Below are 13,067 nucleotides of genomic sequence, written 5' to 3'. Positions count from 1 at the left end.
TTCATCTCTTATAAACAGGTTCCTAAGAGAGAAAACCGAAGGAAATTTGACTTCCACATAATGTCAGTGTAGTTGTCTGCCATAGAAAAGGGTTATAGACTATAAAATATTCTCCAACTAAATATTGTGCGAGCAATTGGAGAGAATAGGGGACTGTTTGCAAGGGATAATGAAAAGAATAGAAAGTCCACATTGTGATGGTTCATATGAATGCAGTTTCAAAGTGCTTCCATTCAAATGGCCTCAGCCTCACTCACCAGCTCTCTGCCCTCTGTCCGACATCCCAACCGCCATCCTCTGCCGTCCTCCCCATCAAACCCAACTGCTGCCCGCTGCACAAGCTGGCTGAGCTTCCAGTCACCTTGGCAACGAGACCAGGAAGTTGCCCGGCTCCTCTGGCACAGCTGAAAAGCAGCCACTTCCTGATTGATTTTGGTCTTTCTTTCTGTCTGTGTAGACGTTTTCCCATTTGGCAGTGGTCTCCGCTATTCAGGGCCAAAGCATCTGAAAAGAGAAAAAGGGTGAACACACTCTCCTTAGCGTTAAGGGAAACCTCAGGTTCAAATGGGTAAAACAAAAGCTGTATTTATCCACAATGGTGGCCCTTTGTTTGGTGGGTTTGCTCATTTTGGGAAGGGGAAAGGCTCATAGACTTAATGCAGTTTGTTCAAGTGGGTCTGAATGCAACATGTACACAAAAGTAAAATAATAGTTCCACTGTCTTAACTGAAAGAAGATGGAAATGCAGGAAATGATTGTTTCAATTTACATCTCAGCTGATTAAACATAATGAAAGGAAGGTTGCCGGAGTATGTTCCTTATGTGAGAGCTAATAATGTCCTACTGTCAGTATCAATCATGTTATGTCACTGTTTGTGAGTAAAAACACGTTTGCAATTGTTTTCCTTTTACAAGGTCCTCTAAACCTGTTTCACACTTTTTAAAATATGCCTGCTTTCCCACTCTGTAATTAACCATCACACTTTGACATATAATAAAACTAATCTTACTCAAATGCACACACATGGCCAGCTGTCAATCACAACTTCCCTCTTTATCTTCACTTACTCAGCCCTATAATCTGCTCTTGTGCCAGAATACAGATACAAACTAAAACTTTAATGTTCTTCAAATAATTAAAGCTGCTGTGAAAATCAGCATGTGCAATGTATTGCAAGTAAAAAGGTAATTAATGTTGCATGTGCCCCAAGTTTCTGAATGAGCTTTTAGAATAGGAAAATTGTTGGATGTGCTCATAATGACTTCAGAAGTATTAGAATAAGTGTTTTTCAGTGGGAAAACAATGAAATTACAAAATACAGTGCATTACATCGAGGATTTGTTTCTTTTCAAACTTATTGTCCATTGTGAATTGCTCTACACATGTCCATTTTGCAATGCTCATTAACAACAACAAAGTTACTTCAACTCCAGTTAGGTGATATTTTTCAATGGATGTTTTTATTTATTAAAATAAAATTACTGACTATTATATCTCCAAAAGGTGTACAGAAACGCTACTTGTTTACAGTAGCATGGAGGAATGTAATGTGCGACTTGTAATCACTTTAGTACGTTAGTGGTTAGAAGTGTTTGGTAATCATTTATAGTGACTGTGTAAATGTGCCTTTATACACATGCTTTAACTCACTGGTTGCTAAAGCTGACTCCTTGGGTTAAGGGATGAGGGATATCCTGCAGCTACCCCAAAGGCAAGTAAGAGAAAGGCCAGAGATACCCATGGGTCAAAGGTCAGCTACACACCTCTGCAACAGTAATTAAGCTTCCTGACAAAGGGAGGGGGTGGAATAACTCATCTTATTCAGACCTTGCACACACACACACACACACACACACACACACACACACACACACACACACACACACACACACATAAACAGGGAAACAACAACATGCAGATTATTAAGGAGAATCTAATCTTTGACAAACTAACAAGTTGGATTAAAAAATGCTAATAAACAAAATCCTGTGCAAAGATTCCAGGATTTGAAGAGATTTTGGTATCAGCCACAACTAAAATTGAGCATGTGCATGATATAAGAAATTTTATTCATGCAGTTGTTTTTTCTCAGTATTGATGTAAATGACACAATGTCTTCTGTGTATTTTGATTTGAGACCTAACATAGCTTAAGTATACTGAAATCAAACCGTTTGTTTTTTAAACTTGCTGTGTTAGTCCAAAACTCTTTTACACCCTGGGGGGTTAACAGCACACTGGCTGAGTGGATTGATGTGTGATGGCTGGGGGTGAAGGAGGCTGCTGTGTATAAGTGGCGGGGGAGAAGTTTTACAAAAGAGTTTTTGGAGGGAAATCAAAACTCTTGAGCGTGAGCAATTCAGGGATGCAGATGGAAATGCATCCTCCCCTCCTCCACAACTATTTATAAGTTAACCATTAATATCACTGATGTATATCAATATTTGGAAACAATATGTGTTTACTGATTGTTATTAATTGCTGGGTGCACAAGATAAGATTGCATTCTTTTAATCTATAATGAGCTTTGTTTAAGTTGTATCTCATCACATTATCAATTCAAAGGCAATTGTTCTAGTAAAGCTCATGCAATTCACTAGTGATGACTATCTGTGTGTTTTTCAATCAATAGGGATCTTCACAGGAGTGAACACAACCAGCAGGGGCACCAAGAAGTAATTTACTTTCCCTCCCTGAAAGTCCATGTCCCATCCCCCGGTCCTCACTGCTACTCCCCCTGTAACTCCTCAAATGTCCCCTTAGGTCATACTCTCTGGGGTCACCAACCCCACCCCCCACCCCCCAACACAATCCAAAAGAGCTAAAGCAGACATAATGAGCAATGGGCTAATTGTGTGTGTGTGTGTGTGTGTGTGTGTGTGTGTGTGTGTGTGTTGGCCAGACAGAGGTTTGTTTTGGGGGTGGTGCTTGTGTGTGTGTGTGTGTGTGTGTGTGTGTGTGTGTGTGTGTGTGTGCGTGTGTGTGTGTGTGTGTGTGTGTGTGTGATTGTTCACAGTCCTTCAGGGCGGATCAGGAAAAGGCGAATGTTGTATTTGATTGACAGGCCTTTGCAGAAGTTTTTCAGAGCGGTCAGACATGAGCGGACACATGAATAGTGACACACACAGACACACACACACACACACACACACACACACACACACACACACACACACACACACACACACACACTATTCTTAAACCACTGCTCTCCAAGAAGTTACTTACAGACATATATCATTTATATTATTCATATATATATATATATGTATATATATATATATATATATATATATATATATATATATATATATATATATATATATACATATAAAAATGAATTTGTGAATGAATGTAAAATGAATTTCCCCCTCTTTAGTTCCTCTATTTACTGAATGAAAAAACTTGTATAATACCGAGAACAAAAGGTTTAAATAGGTTAGAACTCTATGAGCATAACTATCTGCAACAACTTAGCAGGCTTACTCTTGCAGCTTTATTACTGCTTCAATAAAACTTCCTATTGAGAGTTATGATGTACACAATCCCAAGAACAAAATGCTTGGTCACAGTAAACTGCCCAGTACCAAGAAAAGAGAAATAAGCTTTGAGACTGAGCCAGACAGGCATGTTTTTGGGCTCATTGATCATGTGCACGACAGTCCTTTTCCGCAGAGGATTTAAAAGATACATGTCTGAGCTTTCCACAGGCCGAGCCGGTGGAAATCCTGTTGGCTCCTCCACACATGCATATTCTAATGATAGAAAGATTCATTCCAGGAGATTTGTGACCCTTAAAAAAAAGTATTTATAGTTTTACAGAAGCTCACGTTGCGAACATAGCAGTCGCCATACACCTGGTGGCCAGGACACCAATAACACAGTGGGGCTTTCAGCAGAAACTAGTCTACATAGTGTGGACACTGCATTTATTTTATTCCATTGAGGGCAACACATAGTGAATACATTTTACCCGTAGGAATTGTCACTGGCAAAATAAATGGCACTGTGTAATTCGGGCTGTGTTTTTTGTAAGTTCGTCTTAGCAGCTGTGGTGGTTTGGACGGATATACATACTTAATAAGGAATTATGTCCTGTGTCTGGATGCTGTCAATCATTAGATGTGGATAGGATCAATGTTACACATGTTAAGTTTAGATCATTTCTCTGACTATTTTCTTCCTCTGTTTTGCATCATCTTTTTTGTTCTGTTGACCATCCAATGATTCAGTATATGAACTATGACTTTTAGTTCCAACCTATTTCTATCAGTTCCTCATTAAATGAAGACTGTGTAGCCATTAGAAGATACCAAGGTTTGGCGCCTATCTAAAGTTTTGTCCATCTTTATTGCCTGAATAGAACAAAACTCGTCTCTTCCTGCAACAATCCAGCTATTTGTTGTCATGTAAAGTTGCTGAAAGCAGCTCGTCTTGATCCTAGAAGTGTGTAGTCGGCAGATCTAAAATTGGACGGTAATCAGATCAGGCTGAGGCGTTTGACAAATGACCGATGACAAGCACTGGACCCTGGAGGATGGGAGGGGTTGGGGTCAGAGGTTGGCTTTTCAAAACCGCTCAATCGAAGGGCCATTAAATCCCATCTTTGTGTGATTTCTCGGTGAGGCGCGGTGGTTCCATCGCATGCCTCCGATCTATGCACTCTACGTCCAATAAAAGCTACATGTCCTGGGCTCCAGTGGTGAAGGAATGAACATATCTTCACCACTGGGTCAGATGCAATCAGTTGAATAGTTTCTGTCTACTTGCTAGATGCAGATAGATGAAAAGAGAGTAATATGAATAGTTTGAGCAACATAGAGGAGAGTAAAAAGTTATTAGAAAAAGACGTGCCTTCTGTTGTGCAACCTATGTCAAAATAAATATGACTTTAGTTCTTAACCTTGTAAATGTGTCATTAAGTCATTTCTAATGTCAGAACTTGGTGAAAGGCTTTTCCTTTCCGGGCCCTCAGAAATAAATATACAGACAAAATATGTTCTAAATCCAACTATTCTCTCATAACGTCTTGAAAGTGCCTGCAGTGAAGTTCTTTTCCAGTAATATGAATGAGAAAGGCTTTGTTAAACCTTTTTTCATTTGTAATGCCTCACTGTGTGTTATCTCATGTGTAAAGTATGTTGTCTCTGGGGCATCCTGTCTCTAGCTTTGTTTTCCTACGCCTGCCGTCCAAATTTCCATCACAAACATCTCACCCTGAGTGACCCTTTGCTTTCTGTCTGTTGAGAGGCCCTGATTAGCCTGCATACATGTGCAGATAGGGCCCAAAATCCCTAAGTTGGGGCTATGTATTAATGCATGTTTTCATGTGTGTGTGTGTGTGTGTGTGTGTGTGTGTGTGTGTTTGTGTGTGTGTGCGTGCGTGCGTGTGTGTGTGTGGGTGTGTGTGTTTGTGTGTGTGTGGGTGTGTGTGTGTGTGTGTGTGTGTGTGTGTGTATGTGCATTTGTATATAAAGTGTGTGAGTGCAAGCACTCATGCACATGTGTGCATGCATGACTGTGTCAGGCGATTCAGGTCTATCCTCCATGCTCTAGTTAAAGTTCCCTTTTTCTCTTTTCGATTTCACTTCCTCACCCTTCTGTACTTCTCTGCAGGACGACACAGTTCTCTGCAGAAAGAAGCCACATGTATGGAAGAGTCACTCCTCTCTTTTCCGCTTCCATCAGCTTGCTCCATTCATCAGTCGTGGGTCAGACGGAGAAAAGAAAGCCAAATAACCAAATGAAGCTGTGAGAAAAAATATTTATTGACTCTGGTATGCTTTGCAGAATTCCTAATGTGTTCCTAAAACAGGAGCTAATGGCCACTTCAACCAAAGATAACAAATAAAAACAAAATAAATACAATGTGTGTGATAAAAACCTACTTAAGCACATTTTCGTCAAAATAAAACCTGAACACAACAATGTTTAAGTCAAGAAAACGGCCTCACCTGTTGTATACAATCAAATACACCTGTTATCATGAAAACATCCAGCCGTGCACACCAGCCTACCCAAAGGGAGGTGATATGATACCCCTGAACTAAGAGGTGTGTGTTTATGTGTGTGTGTGTGTGTGTGTGTGTGTGTGTGTTGGCCAGACAGAGGTTTGTTTTGGGGGTGGTGCTTGTGTGTGTGTGTGTGTGTGTGTGTGTGTGAGTTGGGGGTTGGGGTTTACTCAATGATGGAGCCACCCAATGTTGGCGGTCCCCTCAAGGGTTTCCCCCCCAACAATGGCTACCTCATTTGCAACAGATGTATAAGTTTTTAAAAGACAGGTTTCATTGATGAGCCGGAGGACGCTGAAGTGCAGGTGCAGAGAGAGCAAAGGGCAGGGCCGCTCGTTTGTGTGATGGCATTTAAAAAGAAAAAAGATCAATAGGAGCTCAGGGATGAGCTGCAGGTCACCGAGGAGTCTGAATGGAGATGATGAAAGATGGTGGGAGATAAATGACATTCTGGATTCGGATTTGGTTCAGTTATGGCCCCTTTTCTGAGATTTGAATTGTCATCTGGAGGCTGAAATGTGACGGTTGTTGGATTACTGATAAGGCTGGAAGAATGATCACTCAATCACTTCTAGCATTAATCCTTTTATGTTCACCCTCACACTGTCTCATTCTTACTCTTTATCTTTTTCGCATTTCATGTATATCATTTCATTACTTTTAAGCAATTTGAAATGTTGGCACACTAGAATAATTGCCCGTTTTAAAGGGTACATGTAAAAGTACAAAGCTTTGGTCTCAAATCATTATTTTCCGTGGTTTCTGAAGGTAAATCTCAGCTCCATCTTTGGTTACAAACTTCACAGTACCAAGCTTTAAAACCATAACACATTATTAACTTTATCACGTGAAACGTAATACCTTGAGGCGACGTCAAGTGTAATTGTGACCACCAGCCAGATTTTAAACTTCCACAGGAACAGCTGAGGTTAAGCGACCGTTAAGCTCAGTGTTATTTCTACGGTATGATGTGAAATGTGATCGGTAAAATCGTAATCGTATCAGTCTCATTATTCTGCTGAGGGAGGCGAATGGTTTGAGGATGAACAGGGAGTTTATTGTGCATGGGGAGATAGCCGAGGGGGTCATAGTATTGGCATGCGTCTATTGTCCGAGAAGGCCATTGAATAGGGGGGTTTAAAGTTTAAAGTCTGTGTGTGCGTCTATATGTGTAGGCAGGCTAATTATATTCTGCACAGCCAGGGATGACCTAGCCTGGCCAGAGGAGGAGGAGGAGGAGGAGGAGGAGGAGGAGGAGGAGGAGGAGGAGGAGGAGATTGAGGGCAGTCAGGCAGCTAAAGAATTAAAAACTGACCATGTGAGTTTTTAAGTGTGAGTTTCTGATGTGTGTCTTCTAAAATGTTAGCGTTTTTTAATTGAAACACGCTAAAGTTAATAAGATATTGTTAATTTCATGTAACATTCTGTTACATGAAATTGTCCATATGATATTGTTTTGTGGTGTAATGGCAACATTTGTGGCCACAGAATAAAGAGAATTCGTCAGATTTTTGGTCAATAGGCTTTTTCTTGTGTTAGAGAAGAAGATAATTAAATGTGTTATATATTTTTAGTTTAGTTTAGGGAGACACGACAGGTGAGACTAGACAACCAGAACTCATCACATCGGGTGACATGAGTTATTTAACGGGGTATCACTCTCATATTTGTCCTTCTATATTTGATATGAAGCTGGCACCAGCAGCTGGTTAGCTTAGAGTAGAGTTGTAAAGATGCTGAATCTTTTCTCTAAAAAAGATCTGAAATCAGGGAGAACCGTGTACTTCTTAAATGTCTAAGTACAGTAGTTTTCTCAACTATAAAACACGTATTCATTTCAGTTGCAAGGGATGATGTTGCAGTGGAACCTGTTTCCAGGATCAGAGTGACTTTAAGTAACCATATTTGACAGGAAACCACCCTGTTTTCTACGTGACTGATGTTGACACCTGGCAGATGTGGACATTGAGTATGCATTCAAATCATATAAAAATAGCTATTTGAATCAAAAGCTTTTACGTTCCACAGCAAAAGCCTATCGCAATGTGTTTTGGCCGCCAAAATTATGCATCTGTCTTGACCGCCAAAATATATCCCCTTTGTATTCTCGCCCATTGTATCCAAATAAGGGTATTCAAATGTGGATGTGGTCAAAAGACAACATCTGTCTTTCCTGTGGACATATGTAAAACACTATACCTATTGTCATTTTTGGAGGGATCCTGCTTAAGTTTCCCTCCAAATTGATTCAGCCAATTAGAAGTGGTGTGGGGGGTGGGAACGTAAAAACAAGACAGACAGCGGCAAACCTCTGCCTGACCCCCAGCTGGGCTCCAACAACACTGCCTATCACACTGACCAGGCCTAAAGGCATCACCATAGCACCACTGGGCTGCTGATAACAATACTCTAATCTGGAGTTTGAATAGTGGCACTGGGAGATGCTCTGTTAATGACAGCTAATGAGAGTCATAAATGTAAAGTGAAAGGGGCTGGAGATGTTGTCCTCCAAAGGCTGACGACTAAAGTGGGTTTCCCTCCAAAAACAGGACCGGCCATACAATTCACAAACCTGATTTTGCAAGTAAATGGCGGTCAATCATGACACGCTCACCCACACATTCCCATGCTCTAATGAGAGAATGCAGCATCCATAAGGGACGGAGACACATGCTGGCCTCAATCAAAGGCTGCGGTGCTCAGTGCAGATGCTTTTGTAGTCTAAATTTACCCTCAAACCTCACGTACCGCAGGAAACTTCCTGTGCATTCTGCGGCGACTGCGATGTGTTTTCATTTGCCTTTTTTCATCGCAGCCTGCTGCCCGTAGTAAAGCCCCGACTGTCAAATCCTCTCGAGTTAGCACTGGAAACTTTGTGTGAAAGAGAGTCTGGCCTGTTTACACTCCAGCAAAACTATCCCCTTGTGTGCTTTTGAACACGGAGGAATGTAAGAGTCAACGCAACGGACATCAAGGTTGGCTGCAGTATTGACACTGTCCCTGTGAGAAGTCAGTTCAATGACACTATCAGTATATGCTTAAACTGAGCTAACGGACTGGCTCTAACCTCTTTGTAAAGATAAGAATACAATCATTATTACGCATTGATGGTCTTTAGGAGGAAAACAGTGAAATGATGACTGTCATGACCCTACTATTACATTATTTAAATCTAAATGTGAGAAAAAGGTTTGACACAAGTGAACAAAAGAGAGAAACAAAATCTTGGTGGGAAATTAAATTTATGCAGATGTACCTGAACAGGTTAGCTGGCAGAGATATTGCAGTGAGGCGTACTGACATGACTGACTCTCTGTTGTCTTAATCAACACAATATGCATTGCTAAACTATTTCACTGTTGAATCAGAACAGTTTTTTAATTTAATTTAGGGGGAAAATATTTTTATTTGAGTAAAAAACAATTCAACAATGCAAAGCACTGAATTACTGTACAACTAAATCTTACTCAGGTCAAAGAAGTATTAAAAAAACTTAAATATCAAAGGAGAAAGGATCATGCAGAAAACTGTCCCCTTTGAGTTTTCTATTACACATGATATTGATGGACCATTAATACTGCAGTTACTGCAAAGTAACTAATAGCTGTGTTTGTCAGTAGTATGGAATGATACAAGTATATTGTATACTTAAAAATAGATTTCTTTTTCAGTATTGATAATTCTGTTTTGTTTAATTTAATGTCAAAATAACTATTCAGCACATAGTGCAAACATATACTAAGTTTGAATGCTCAACAAGTACAAAGGATTAAAAAGCACATAAAAAAAGGTGGCCCTAAATTCCTAGAGTGATAGAACTTCATTACTTTGGACACAACTATTTTGTCCAATAGACACCTGCAGCCTATTGCCTCAATTTTGCTAATGATAAGTCCCCAGGGCACCCAGCTGTGACCTCTCACCCCAGACACTATAATTAGGTATATTCTGAGCTGCTGAGTGCAAAAAGTGGATTGCTAATGTGTATCGTGCTAAAAATAAAATGAACATCTTCAAATACTTTTAAAAGATGATTTAGTCTCACAGAGACATAAATCCAGATGACAATGATGAACGAGATTGAACAAGTTGTGAGTAAATCATGAGGTACTTCATCGGAATATCACACACGAGGGTCATATTAGAGAATTGAGATGGTGAAGCTAAGTGAACTGTTACATGTTTAGAAAAGCATTAGAGAGCATTCTCAGGGTGTCTCTGCATGTTTCCAGCTGCGTTTGCTATCAACCCTCTCTGACACTGTTTATCTGGTATAGGGCCCTCTTGTATTCAGTTTCCCACTGGACTTTACACAAACACACACACACACACACACACACACACAGAGACACGGTCACAAACCGAGATGAGAGGCACAAAGAGAAATTTACTGTCATACAAACAAACACACACACAATCAGGATCCTGAGAAAGTGCAATGAGAGAGCAGGTGTCAGTTTTCACAAGAGGCTCTCATGGGGGCTCGGAGGGTAAATATCAGCACAAGTTTTTCCGAGCTCCTCCTCGCATCGGTTCCTCTCACTGCCTCTGACCGCCATTCGACTCGCAGACCAGGACTCCCTTACCTGCAAAGAGAGGTGGGAAAACGTCAACTCCACCGATCTCACCGACTCATCACAACACAGAACTCCATTGATAAAATAGCCTCTTTCCAACAACTAAATATGTCACTATTTAATCTCACTAACAGCTAAATTAGAAAAAGGATTTGGATTTGCTGTACAAAATATGCATATTTTATCATTTTACAAAAGCATTTCAGGTTACAGCTGCCCTTTATTTTGTAAATAATATGAAAAGGGAATAACAGTCGTCACAGGGACAAAATCTGCATACTTTTTACAACATGTTGTGCACAGAAAGAATCCAAGTATGTAGGTTTCAGCTTGATAATAAATACACTCATCCAGCAAGTGTATGTTTAAATATGTGACTCTGGCAGAATATTTTGGACATTACGGTTCTCCTCATTTAACCCAAACCACAATTTAAAATATAACTGCATATGATACCCTGATTCCTCACTTAAACATTATTTCCCATGACAAACCTTTCACCAGGCACAACACGAGACACGGCACATGTTCTGCCTCTCTGAACGTAGGCTGATTGTCAGAGTATCCTGACAAGGTCTTAGATCTCATTACCAGCAGATATATGACTCTGTGCAGGAAAACAAACAGCAGCGATGTCAGTTCAAGCGGATTAGCACCGAGGTGCCATGGGAAGCTGCTGAAAAGTCTGGGAACGAGGACATCTCAACTTCTCAACTCAGATCAGGTCGTCGTATTGGTGATTCAGCTCCGGCGTTGACAGCATGCCGCTGCTGCACCACACTTTGGGAACAGTAGACCCTCCTCTCTGGTGCGGCACATGTCATATAAAGATGTGTCGTCTCTTTTTATGACAATAGACCAACACTGTGGGAGGCGTTGATCCTGCTCGAGGGTTTGGTTTCTAGACGTCAGCCATGTTGAACTTTTGTTGTGTTACGGAGACAAAAGTGTGAAATTCAAAAGAGGGAACCAAGTAAAAATTCTAATTATCACAATAATTCTACTAGTTTGCGAAAAGCTATTCCTTGGGGTTTCTTATGCAACTTATAATCTGTACATTTCTGACTCCTAACACTGAATCAAACACATCATGAATCCTCTTCAAAACCCCCCAAAAAAGCACATTCAATATTTCTGGATTGCTCTTTCACACACATTATCCTGTGTATAGAATACATAGCCATTTTTAAAAGAGCCTCTATGTCTGAGACAGTGGGAACAGACAGCGAGACTAAAGTTACACACAATGTCATGGTCCCGTAAATGCCAGTGACACCACACTGTCACCAAATCCTCCCCGTGCTTGCAGGCACACACAGATAAGAGGAATACTGTATACCAGGTAAATAGACACAGCACTAACAGGTGCATGCAAACTCTCGTATGCGTACAGCACCGCTGTTTGAAGACGCTCTCATTTGCAGGCCAGTGAGAACACAGTGGACACGGAGAGCGAAAACTCTGCGAGAATCTGGTTCACTGGTTCTAGTATGAGGACCAGCAGAATGTGATTAATTAGAGTGAAAGGTGGCATTGTTCTGGATCCAGAATGGAGACAGCCAGGTCTGATGGTTCACACGCACTCAGATGGCCTCGAGATAGATACTCGTGACAGGGCCAGGTCGAGCTGTTTCCCCCTGTTTGTGCGCCATCATCTTCTAATCCAACTCTCTGCTAGAGGAAGTGCATTATGGTACTTTGAGATGAAGATGTTACATGCATTGCTTTCCTCTGTGTGTATGCGCTACTGCATGTTTGAATAAAAATGTTCACGTACTTTTTGGTCTAATTCTCCATCCCATACACCGTAATATCTGGTGATGAAAACTCTCAGTAACTAGGGATTACATCCCACATTGTAATCAAACAGTTGATAACCACATCAAATGAGTATGTTTGAACTGTAAGATCCTTATGTGCCTATGAGAGCGTTATTCACACGCGCCACATGAAAGCGTTGAGTATAATCCCGGCTGGATAAGACAGTAGTTCAGGTCACACCAGGGTCACGAAGCGTGTGTGTGCTATTGTTTTAAGGACACGTGTAGGAATGCATGCATGTTTGACAAAGTGTGTAAATCTGACCGTCTGCGTTTGAATACACTGTGCACACGTGGATGCTAAGACGTTTGTGACGTCCATAACTAAGTTTAGGCACTAATGCATTCATTTTTCTTTGACTGCCCCCCCCCCCCCCCCTCCCCCCCTCCCCCCCTCCCCCCTGTCGCTCTGCACTTTAAACTCTGCTGATTTGAAATGCCCTGCAGAACACAAAGCTCCGTCCTGCTGCAGACAATAAAGCAGCTGGATTTCTGCACATGCGCTATTGTGTTGGTCTGAGGCCTTGTCATAACTCCATCAGAGGGACCTAGACTTTCATCACGCACACACACACACACACACACACACACACACACACACACACACACACATGCAATAACACACACACGTGCATAGAAAGTCACTGGCTCGGGGAGAT

This window comes from Cyclopterus lumpus, chromosome 19 (assembly GCF_009769545.1).
Source record: "Cyclopterus lumpus isolate fCycLum1 chromosome 19, fCycLum1.pri, whole genome shotgun sequence".
In the NCBI taxonomy this organism is placed as follows: domain Eukaryota; kingdom Metazoa; phylum Chordata; class Actinopteri; order Perciformes; family Cyclopteridae; genus Cyclopterus; species Cyclopterus lumpus.
Note: the sequence above shows the minus strand (reverse complement) of the source record.